Source organism: Echinops telfairi, unplaced genomic scaffold (genome assembly GCF_000313985.2).
Source record: "Echinops telfairi isolate 266 unplaced genomic scaffold, ASM31398v2 ScPeMD7_7469;HRSCAF=8507_1, whole genome shotgun sequence".
NCBI lineage: Eukaryota > Metazoa > Chordata > Mammalia > Afrosoricida > Tenrecidae > Echinops > Echinops telfairi.
Window position 1 is genome coordinate 78,777,960 of NW_022111373.1, and position 11,600 is coordinate 78,789,559.

General features: G+C 46.3%; 1 pseudogene; it reads left to right on the forward strand.

Moving 5' to 3' along the window:
* Positions 1-855: 855 nt before the first annotated feature.
* On the forward strand, positions 856-11,219 carry LOC123521104 (annotated as a pseudogene).
* Positions 11,220-11,600: the final 381 nt, after the last annotated feature.

The following is an 11,600-nucleotide window of genomic DNA, read 5'->3' on the forward strand; positions in this document are numbered from 1 at the left end:
ACCTTTTTAATATTCTGTAACATAAACATTGACATCTATATGCTAAATCTTATCAAACACATCTTATAGTAGGTGAAATGGGGATGAGACCATGGGCTGGGAAGGGGTAATATTTTGTTAAATATGTACAAACATGAATAGCAAGACAAGGAACATCGACGACTGTGTATGCAATGGTCACATGGTTACTGCTGGGGTTTATGACCACTGTCTTCTACTAATCCACTTGCCATCAAGTCGATCTCTGCACATGGTGACCCCGCGTGTGTCGGAGGAGAATCGTGTTCCACAGGCTCTTCTGGGGCTGATTTGTCAGAAGTAGGTGGCCAGGCATTTCTTTGGAGGCACCTCTGGATGGGCTCAAATCACCAACCTTCTGGCCATCAGCCTTTAACCGTAGTCCTACCCTTTACATATTCCCTTTACTGTCAACAAGCACCCCGTCTCATTAGGGGTCCTTGCCTGGTGGTATGTTGGTAGGAGCCCTCACATCGATTCGGACCTATGGCAGCCTATGCACAACAGAAGGAACCATGGCCAGGTCCTGCACCATCCTTGACATTGTTCCTTAGCCTGAACCCATCGTCGCTGCCACTGTGTCAGTCCATCTCCTTGAAGGCCTTTTCTCTTTTTCACGGCCTCTTTATTTTGATTGCTCTCTGGCCGGGCACTGGTATTTCAAATGCCAGCAGGCTCACCCTCAGTGAGCAGATTTCAGCGGAGCTTCCAGACTAGATCAAACGACGCAGAAGGAATTGGCTGCCCACTTGGAGGAAGGAGCCACTGAAAGCCTCCTGCGTAGATTGAAACCTTGTCAGAGACCCAAGGCCGAATGGAAGTGGAACGTCATTGGCGATGGTGCTGGACCCCGGGCCCCTTGGATTGGAAGGTACTTGCAAGGTGACTGATGAGGACCTGCTTTCTCGAAGTCGAGCTGACCGTGGTGATGGGAACGGAATCACACCTGTGCTGTGGGAGGGGGAAGGGGGAGTCTTCGGAATCTTCATTTGCTGAGGGGGCACAACATGGGCAGAAGAAAAGCACGAAAGAAAAAAAAAATTCAACCCTGGAGTTTTTGCAAACATTGAGAGATTCTGTGAGCAAAATATTGAACGACGCAGGAAGCATCAGAAGAAGATGTAAAGATTGGGCATATTTTTGCCACAGTGAGGAAAAATAAGATCACAGGGATGAGTGCAAGGAAGGAGAAGATGCCCTAGAATTGAGAGTGATGATAATTGCACAACTCTCCTGGAGATGTCTGAACCCAGTGGACAGACATGCCGCCAGTGCTGGAGGAGCCTTTGAGCAAGAACCAGTGGCACCGAAGAGAGTTTTCAGAGTCAAAAGGAAAAGTGAAAACAACAAAACCAATCTGGGCAGACTGAATCTCAGCAGCTCTCAGAGGACGCAATTGAAGGAATTTCCCAACAGTCTCTTTCGGGCTTTGCTGCTAGAAGGAATGCATGCCAGCTTGAGCTTCGGTCCTAACATTTCTTTGATCAAAATTCAAAGTCTAGAGAGTGTGATCAGATGAACACTGGCCATATGTCAGCCCCTGGGCTCTACCATGCTACTGACAGGAAGGAATTCCTTGAGTTTCAGGGAATTTGAGGGCTGATCATAGGATGGAAAAGAGGGGACAGGGCTGTGGCACACAGTGCAAGTTGGATTTCTGACCTAGGAGACTAACTTTGATGATTTTCTAAGGGATCCTTCTACACTAGGGAACTTAAAAAAGTTACTCTCCAACTTACCTCAGGCCCATACACTTTGATCCTCTTAGGCCATAGCACTTACACTTGTGCTTTAACACATGCAAGAGATTTGCACACAGTAGGCATGCATCTGTAGGACTTTGTGGATGTGAATGCGTAGCCTGCACTGGACCATGCCACCGCTGAGCTTTACCCCAGTAACCAAATGCAAAACAGACAGACTCCTATTCACACATCTCCTCAGCAGTTGGAATTGCCTAACACACAAATCTACAGCCAACCCCACAGTCAACACGTATCCACGGAACATCTATTCACCCACTTACTATACTAGAGTTGCCAATCTTTTTTTTTTCCAAGACAAAATTTCATTTATTTGTCATTAGAAATAAATATTTCACAATATATAATTACATTAAAAAAATCATTTTGTTGGGGTGTCCTACAACGCTTAGCACAATTCATACATCCATCCATTGTGTCAAGCACATTTGCACATTTGTTGACATCATTATTCTCAAAACATTTGCTTTCCACTTGAGCCTCTGGCATCAGCTCCTCATTTTTCCCCTCCCTTCCCGTTCCCCCCTCCCTCATGAACCCTTGATAATTTACAAGTCATTATTATTTTGTCATATCTTACACTGTCCAATGTCTCTACCCACTTTTCTGTTGACTAGTCTCCAGAGAGGAGTTTATATGTTGATCCTTGTAATCGGTTCCCCATTTCTGCCCCACCTTCCCTCCACCCTCTTGGTATCACCCCTCTCACCACTGGACCTATAGGGTTCATCTGTCCTGTATTCCCTGTGTTTCCAGTTCCCATCTGTACCAGTGTACATCCTCTGGTCCATCTGGATTTGTAAGGTAGAATTGGGATCATGAAAGTTGGGGGGAAGAAGCATTTAAGAACTAGAGGAAAGTTGTATGTTTCATCGTTGCTACATTGTTCCCTGACTGGCTTATCTCTTCCCAGAGACCCTTCTGTAAGGGGATGTCCAGTTGCCCACAAATGGCCTTTGGGTCCCCACTTTGCACTTCCCCTCATTCATGATGATGTGATTTTTGTTCCTTGATGCCTGATACCTGATCCCTTCAAAACCTCGTGATCACACAGTCGGGTGTGCTTCTTCCATGTGGGCTTTGTTGCTCCTATGCTAGATGACCGCTTGTTTATCCTCAAGTCTTCATGACGCCAGATGCTGTATCTTTTGATAGCCGGGCACCACCTGCTTTCTTCACCACACTTGCTTATGCCACCATTTGTCCTCAGCGATCATATTGGGAAGGTGAGCACACAATGATATGATTTTGCCTTCTTTGATGCCTGAAACCTGATCCTTTAGACACCTTGTGATCACACAGGCTGGTGTGCTTCTTCCGTGTGGGCTTGGTTGCTTCTCAGCTAGCTGGCCGCTTGTTTATCTTCAAACCTTTAAGATGCTGTATCTTTTGATAGCCAGGCACCATCAGCTTTCTTCACTACACTTGCTTATGCCCCCATTAGTCCTCAGCAATCGTATCGGGAAGGAGAGCATAGAGTTGCCAATCTTTTAACATGCATTGATGACCTCGATTAATCTTAAAGGACCCATGGGCCAATTGTATCTCTTGTCCTGGTTGAGTACATGTGTGTATCTGAGCCTGCAGAGTAATGATCACTGCCTCAAAAGTTCTCAAAAGAGAAAAAGGGAATTATGATTTCCTCTCTAGTGTATTGAAAAGCAAGGATGTTGCTTTGAGGATTAAGGTGTGCCTGACCCCAGTCTGGTAATTTCCAGTTGCTTCATATGCATGTGAATGTTGGACACTGAATAATGAAGACTGAAGAATTGGTGCAGTCAAACGGTGGCGCTGGAGAAAAATATTGAAAGTACCATGGACTGCTAAAAGGACAAACTGATCTGTCTTAGAAGAAGTATCACCAGAGTGCTCCTCGGAGGCAAGGATGATGAGACTTTGCCTTACATGCTTTGGACATGTTGGCAGAACCAGAGACCAGTCCCAGGCGAAGGACATCATGCTTGGTAAAGTGGAGGTGCGGCGTACTAGATGGATTGACACAGTGGCTGCAACGATGAGCCCTTCAGGCATAGGAACAGTTGTAAGGATGCGCAGGACCCTGCAGTGTTGATTTCTGTTGGGCATCGGGGCACGGTGGGTCAGAAGTGACTTGATGGCACCTACAACAACAACAACAATTATACATCTAGATTGTGGAAGCAACCCACTTCTAACCCTGGGAAATTAAAGTCCACTTCTGATGTTGGTTTTGTTCAACACATCCATGTTTTCCTCAGTGGCAAAAAACCCCAAGCCAGTTGCCGACAGAGTCTGCCTCAGCTTATGGGAACGCCGTGGTGTCAGCAGAAGACTGCGCTCGCTCGTCAGGCTTTTCTGCTGTGCCCAGAGTATTGTGCTTTGGGTGAAAGTTTACACAGCAAACGCGTCTTTTTAGTCAGTAGTTCAGACACGGGTGTTCCACCGCATTTGTTGGGATCCCGGCTCCATGGGGATCCATGATTTGTGAGGAGTTTATCACCAGCTTGCCTTTCTTTTTCTCTGTTATAAATCATTCTAATGGGGCTCTTGCAGCTCTTATCACAATCCATCCTTCCTTCCATTGTGTCAAGCACATTTATACATTTGTTGCCATTATCATTTTCAAAACATTTGCTTTCTACTTGAGCCCTTGGTATCAGCTCCTCGTTTCCCTCTCTCCCTCCCCGCCCCCCTCCCTTACTAATCCTTGGTAATTTATAAATTATTATTATTTTGTCATGTTATATACTGTTGTCCATCTCCCAGGGAGGTGGTTATATGTAGATCTTTGTGATCGGTTCCCCCTCTCTACCCCACCCTCCCTCCACCCTCCTGGTATCGCCACCCTCATTACTGGTCTTGAGGGGTTGATCTGTCCTGGATTCCCTGTGCTTCCAGTTCCTATCTGTACTAGTGTACATTCTCTGGTCTAGCCAGATTTGTAAGGTAGAATTGGGATCATGATAGTGGGGGCGGAGGAAGCATTAAAGAACTAGAGGAAACTTGTAAGTTTCATCGTTGCTACACAGCACCCTGACTGGCTCATCTCCTCCCCGTGACCCTTCTGCAAGGGGATGTCCCATTGCTCACAGATGGGCCCTGGGTCCCCATTTTGCACTCCCCCTCATTCACAATGCTATGATTTTTTTGGTCTTTGATGCCTGAAACCTGATCACTTCTACGCCTCGTGATCTCACAGGCTGGTGTGCTTCTCCCATGTGGGTTTTGTTGTTTGTCAGCTAGATGGCTGCTTGTTTATCTTCAGGCCTTTAAGACCCCAGATGCTTTTGATAGCCAGGCACCATCAGCATTCTGCACCACATTTGCTTATGTACCCACTTTGTCTTCAGCAATCGTGTAGGAAAGGTGAGCATCATGGAATACCAATTTAATAGAACAAAGTGTTCTTGCATTGAGGGAGTACTTGAGTAGAGGTCTAATGTCCATCTGCTACCTTAATACTAAACCTATAAATATATGCACATAGATCTACTTCCCCATCATCATATATAAATATATTTACATATGTGCATGCCTATATTTAGACCTCTATAAATGCCATTTGCCTCTAGTTCTTTCCTCTATTTCTTTTTACTTTCTCTTGTCCCCCTATCATGCTCAGCCTTCATTTGGGTTTCTGTAATTTCGCTCGGTTACATTGCCCTTGATCAAGCCCTACCAGGCCTCCTATACCCTCCTCACCATCAATTTTGGATCACTTGTTGTTCCCTTGTCCCTGGATTTGTTAACACCACTTCCTTTCCCCCGCCTCACCCTCTTCCATGTCCCCCCAGAACCATCAGTCCTGTTGTTTACTCCTCCAGATTGTTCATCCAGCCTATCTTATGTAGATAGACGTGCAGAGATAATAATATGCCAAAAAACAAGGCAGAGCAAAACAAAGCCACAAAAGAAAAGAAAACAACAACAACAAACCAATGACAAAAAAAACACCTGTAAATAGTTCAAGGTCTGTTTGTTGACCTTTAGGAGTGTCTTCTGGTCAAGTCTGATGGGCTGCCACACCCTGGCCCTAAAATGTATTTTTGCTATTCCCTTGGGACTTCCTTGCTCTGCTCCCCTTGCTGTTCTGTTGCACGCCCTTAGTGTTTTGCCTTGATGTGGTGGGGTCAGATCGGGCACAATTCCTGCACTATGTCTCTAGTGTTGTCCCCCGTAGGGCTGTGGGTCAGTGAGGGATGTCGTGTCTCATTGTGGGACACAGGCCTTTGTTTACGATGCATGTTTGGGTCGACTGAACCTCCAACCTCTTATATTACCATTTGCACAACCCAGGAAATCCTTGGCACACATGATACAAGAAAACAAACAACAGAAACCTGATACTGTTGTTTTCAAGTCAGTTCCACCTCACAGCAGCCCCGAAGGACAGTATAAAACCCCCAACAGGGGGTCCAAGGTTGGGAATCTTTACAGGAGCAGTCATATCTCGCTCTTTGAAGAGCTGAGCTCTGGGCTGGGAGCGATGAGCACAGTCCGGTAAGAAGAGCCCTGGTCAGGAACAGGAACAGGACAGCTGGGCTCCAGCTTCGGCTTTGCCGCTGCCTGGTTATGTGATGGTCAGCGTGGTGCTTTCCTGTCACGGCCTGTTTGCCCGTCTGAGGACACATGAGAGTGGGAAGGCAGCCATGCCCGGACTCTGATGTTCAAAGGCACCCTGTTTAGATGGCACCCCACTGCCAAAGCCCGCTGCCGTCAAGTGGATTCCGACTCACAGCAGCAGAGGGTCTCCAAGGCTGCAGTTACTTTGAGGACTAAGGTGTGCTGGACCCACGCCATGGTATTTTCTATCACCTCAAGTGCATGTGAAAGCTGGCCATTGACTAAGGAGACCAAAGAATCAAAGCGTTTGCATCATCATGCTGTGAAGAATATTGACAGTACCACGGACTGCCAAAAGAACAAACAGACCTGCCTTGGAAGAAGGACAACCAGAGTGCTCCTGAGAAGGCAGGATAAGGAGCCTTTGTCGCACGTATTTTGGACACATTATCCAGTTCTTAAAGAAGAACATCATGCTTGTATAGTAGAGGGGCAGCAAAAAAAGAGAAAGACCGTCAACAAGATGGAGCGACACAACGGGTGCCAAAATGGGTTCAAACACAACAATTGTGAGGGTGGCAGAGGACTGGGTGGTGGTTCATTCTGTTGCTATGAGTTGAAATCAACTCAACAGCACTTGAAAACAGCAGCAACAAAACAACAAGATTGTACATCTTTCTGGGAGCAGACAAACTTTTCATTCTCCCTCAGAGCCACTGGTGGGTTTGAACCAATGACCTTGCAGTTAGCCGTCCAACGTTTATCCCACAACGCCACCAGAGCTTCTTTTAGACTGCACAATGCTCTGCAGAAGCTCAGGTTGGGTGCCTTTTGAAGAGGCACTTGGCTGCAGTTACCTTCTTCCACATCATTGGTGTGCAGTCTGGCCCCAGTAGGCATCTGAGTTTAAGATTTCAGAACATGACAGACTTCAGCTTGCACAATTCTCTGAGTTGATGCCACTGGCAGGTACACACCAAGAGGGCAGGAGTTGTAGCCTGCTTCCCTCCTACTGAAAGTCTAGTCCTAAAAGAGTATCTAGAACAGAATGCTTGCGAAGCAGGCAACCCTACCAGGGCAGCTCTTGTAAAAGGGGAGGTGGGGAGAATAGATACCTCCTTCCAGTTGGGATGTTTGTTGGCAATCGAAATGTAGCAGGAGGCTCCCTGGTCTGTCTGTCTGACTCCTCGGCTTGTCTGAGCATCCCTGAGAGAAGTAACCCAACGGCAGCAAGCTCCTATGATCAACACACGCTGGTATGAATATTAACTGCCTATGTTCCCAGTCTTTTCTTGGGCAAAACTGACCAATTTCCACACAGCGTGTGTTGCTGTCAACACCTCCAGGAGACCAGCTCTGTCCACCTAAGCTGGAGCTTCCAGCCCATTTTCTCACCAACTCTCCATTCTCTTTCTGCTGGATCCAACTCAAGAATTTCTTCCGAACTCCCTACTGTGTGCTTTTCTAAAAACTCCTTTCCGAGCATCCATAGCACAGTTGTTAACACTTAATGAAACGTTTTCTTTTTCTTTCTGGCAGCTGTTAAAGTTTTACATCAGATTACATCAGCCCAGCACAGAATATCCCTCATAGGCCTTCCCTGATGCACAGGGCCCTCCCCCTAATGGATCAGCTTGGGGGATGGTTCAAACCCAAGCTCTCTTTCGTATGAAGCACCACTAAAACAACACTCAGCATCCTGCAGAAACACTGAAGGACCCCTCTGACTAATAGACAAGAGAAGGTTTGTTGTTGTTGTGGTTAGGTGCCACCAAGTCCGTTCTGACCCATCACGACCTTACGCACCACAGAAGAAAACACTGCCCGTCCTGCACCGCCCTCACCATCGTTCCTATGTGTAAGCCCAGTGTTGCAGGCTTGGCGTCAGTCCATCTGACTGAGGGCCTTCCTTGCCTTGGTTGCTTCTCTACTTTAACAGATGTGATGTCCTTCTCCAGGGACTGGTCTCTCCTGACAACAGGGCCAAAGTAGGTAAGACCAAATCCTGCCATCGTTGCCTCAAGCAGCACTCTGGCCATACTTCTTCCAGGACAGATCAGGTTATTGTTTTAGCAGTGCACGGAACCTTTGATATACTTCTCGAGCAGCACAGTTCAAATGCAAAGATAGAGTTAAAGACTTGAATCTTAAAGACTTCATTTAGAATCAGAAAGCAATACTGAATACTTGTAGGCATGTATCATGAGGAGGGGGCGGTGTCTTTAAAACTTTATAGAAAATGCCATTATCTTTTAATTCCATTTTTCCTGGGATCTTTTTGAAGGCCCACCTCCATATGTTATTCTCTCTTCTCTCTCTCTCTCTTACACACACACACACACACACACTCTTACACACACAGACTTGCCTCTGATCATTTGTCGTATGAAACCTCAATGTATGGGTTTAGCAAGTTAAGTAACCCGACCAATCTTGTCTGCTGAGTCCATTCGAATTCTCACCTGGATTCAAGAAGAAAACCCGAGTTCCACGCAGAGAGGACAGCGCAAAGAACTCTTCTGGTTTCTTGTAGTTTTCTTTTTTAATCTCTCGTAGTTTAAAACGGCAACACTGACCACAGTCTAAACGCTTAAAACCTGTAGTCCTCACTGGTGCAACCGCCTTTCCATTTCTCACTGGAACCTGAGAGGGCATCTTGTCGTCAGGAGCAGAGCCCTGGCCACGTCAGCAATCACAGTGGCGTTTGATAGTGGGACCGTCACCCAGAGGAAACCCCTCTTCTTGAACCCGTAGGGGTTTTCATTGACCGTCTCCAGGCCAGACTCTCGACTTGGACTTCCCTTGGCACTGGTAGACCAATGAGCCCAGGGGCTTGTACTCTGCCCTGCTCACCGGGGTGCAAAGTCTGAGGAGAGCTGGGAAGATAAACACACAGAGGTATCTGGGCCCACCGGGTCCTAGGCTCTGTCTGCCCTTGTAAATGAGACTCCGAAATAGCACAGTACTGAACCATCCTCAGGAAGGACCAGGAACTGCAGAATAGCATGCTGTAGGTTTATTTACACCTTGCTGGAGTGATGGGCTCACCCCTCATACGTGATTATCTTTATGTAACCACCGGAGTGAAAAATACAGCTGTGACTCTCATTTCAACGGTTGGAGGGGGGGGCAACCCAACTTAGAGCGGAATCCAACTTGAAAACAAGAGTGACCATCCACGATGATTCCGACCATGAGACCCTGCATGGTAGCCTGAAGCAGGACAATGGGAGAAAGAGATTGCTTTGCAGAAAGCAAAGGGGAAATACAGGTGGATTAAGCCCCTGGTAAATCCCCTCTGACCATAGACCAGGGATGCAAATAGCTTGCCATCATGCAGAATATATTGGGAAGTGGATTGTTGCAGATGCAGTTAGGTTAAAATTTAGCACTCCCTCATTTGAGCTCCCTTATGAACCATTTAAATTTGATCAGTGTTTAATATTGTCTGCGTTCTTTTTGATTGAGGTTTAAAAAATCTGTTTTCCTTTGTTAAAGGTAAGTCTCTTTGAATTATTTTATCAACTCCATCACAACTAGCACAAAGTCTTGCACAAACTTGATATCAGGAAGCTGCTGTGGAGAAGGTAGAATTTCCAGATGTGTCTGAGAAATCGGATGAAGTATATCTTTGAAATTTACCTTCAGGATCTTTGAAAGAAAAGACAAAGTTTTCTCCTGTCCCCATCTTTCTGTTTACTCTCTAAACTTCTCTCTTCAAAAAGAAGAGGGAAATGAAAACAAAACAAAAACCCTCCCTCCAAGTACCTCCGAGTTCTTCCTCCTAAACTGGGAAACCCATGGCTGTCTCCACTTCGGAGAACCCAAAACAATTCTGGAACGTCATTCCCTGGAGCCTTAACCACATTGTCATCTGGACTGTTTTATGTCTGAGCTACAATGTCTGTGCAGCTTAAACTGGAAAACTTCATAGGGTCTGTGCTTTTGAGCAAACTATTCTGGAAAGCGGAGATTAACGGAAAACTGTTTGTTTTTTTTAAAGTCACAGATAGCCACCTTTTTAGTACAGTTTGGAGGATGAGATGATTCTATGGGAGGATGTTCCCTAAGAAAACTTGGGAAGGAAAACAAATCCTCAAGGTTCAGATGTTTGAAATCCTAGCAGCCTTCCTTGCTTGCTGCTAAGGTTTCCCAAGGCAGCCTGCCTTCGGCACCTCTTCCTTGCCCCGCGAGGAGACGTGAGCTGTGTGGTGCAGCGCTCTCTGCCTAATGAGCCTGCCTTGCAGAGGGTCCTGAGAACCATCACGATGGATTAGGAAATGATGAGAGTCACACGAGAATGAAAGCAAATGGCTGGAGGAGACCACCGAGGCTTTCAGCTTTCAAGCACCTACGGACTGAGAACAGTGTCCAGGAGCCTCGAGAATGTGTCCGGCAGACGCTCTGGGTGGTGTCCTTTTTGATTTACTTCTTGTTCTTAGAGAAGCTATATGCGCACGCCTTTCCAGAGGCAAAGGGCTGTTTAAGGAATTTATGAAAACCAGTCGTCTCGTTCCCCACCATTTTTGGGCCTGTGGAGGCCTGCCGGGAACAGGACTTCTACAGGAGCATGTACATCTGGAAGGCTCTGGTCCGAGGCCATTTTCGCTGGATGTCAAGGAGCTCTCTGGAACCAGAGGGAGCACATGGATCTTCTTAAAGTTGAAGGTGTTTATGCCCGAGATGAACCCGAATTCTATTTAGGCAAGAGATGTGCTTATGTGTACAGAGCAAAGAACAGCACCGCGACTCCTGGCACCAAACCAGGGTCACCTGGGGAAAGGTAACTGAGCCCATGGAAACAGGGGCATGGTTCAGGCCACATGCCATTGCAACCTGCCTGCTAAGGCCACTGGACACAGAATCCGTGTGATGCTGTACCCCTCAAGGATTTAAACTTTTTGAAAAATAAATAAAATTGTAGATTGGTTTAAAAGAAACAAACGAACTAATTAACTAACAAAAAATACATAGCAGTCTACTCCAGCCTCCCCCTCTATTTCTCCCTCTCTGAAGATAATCACATTCCACTATGGCTATGGATTTATCTTGGTATTTGTGCCCATTATCTCTAAATCACATGCTTTTATGGCTACCTCTTGGATTTTCACCTTTAAATATGATCTACTGACTTCCCGCTATGGAAGATAAGGATCTAGTGCCCCCTTTCACCCCCTCCTAACACACGACCTATCACTTTCCAACCCTGCACTCCAAAGTAGTTGTACATGTTTTTAGTTACATTAATCTATGTGAACTTATTTTATGACCATTTAG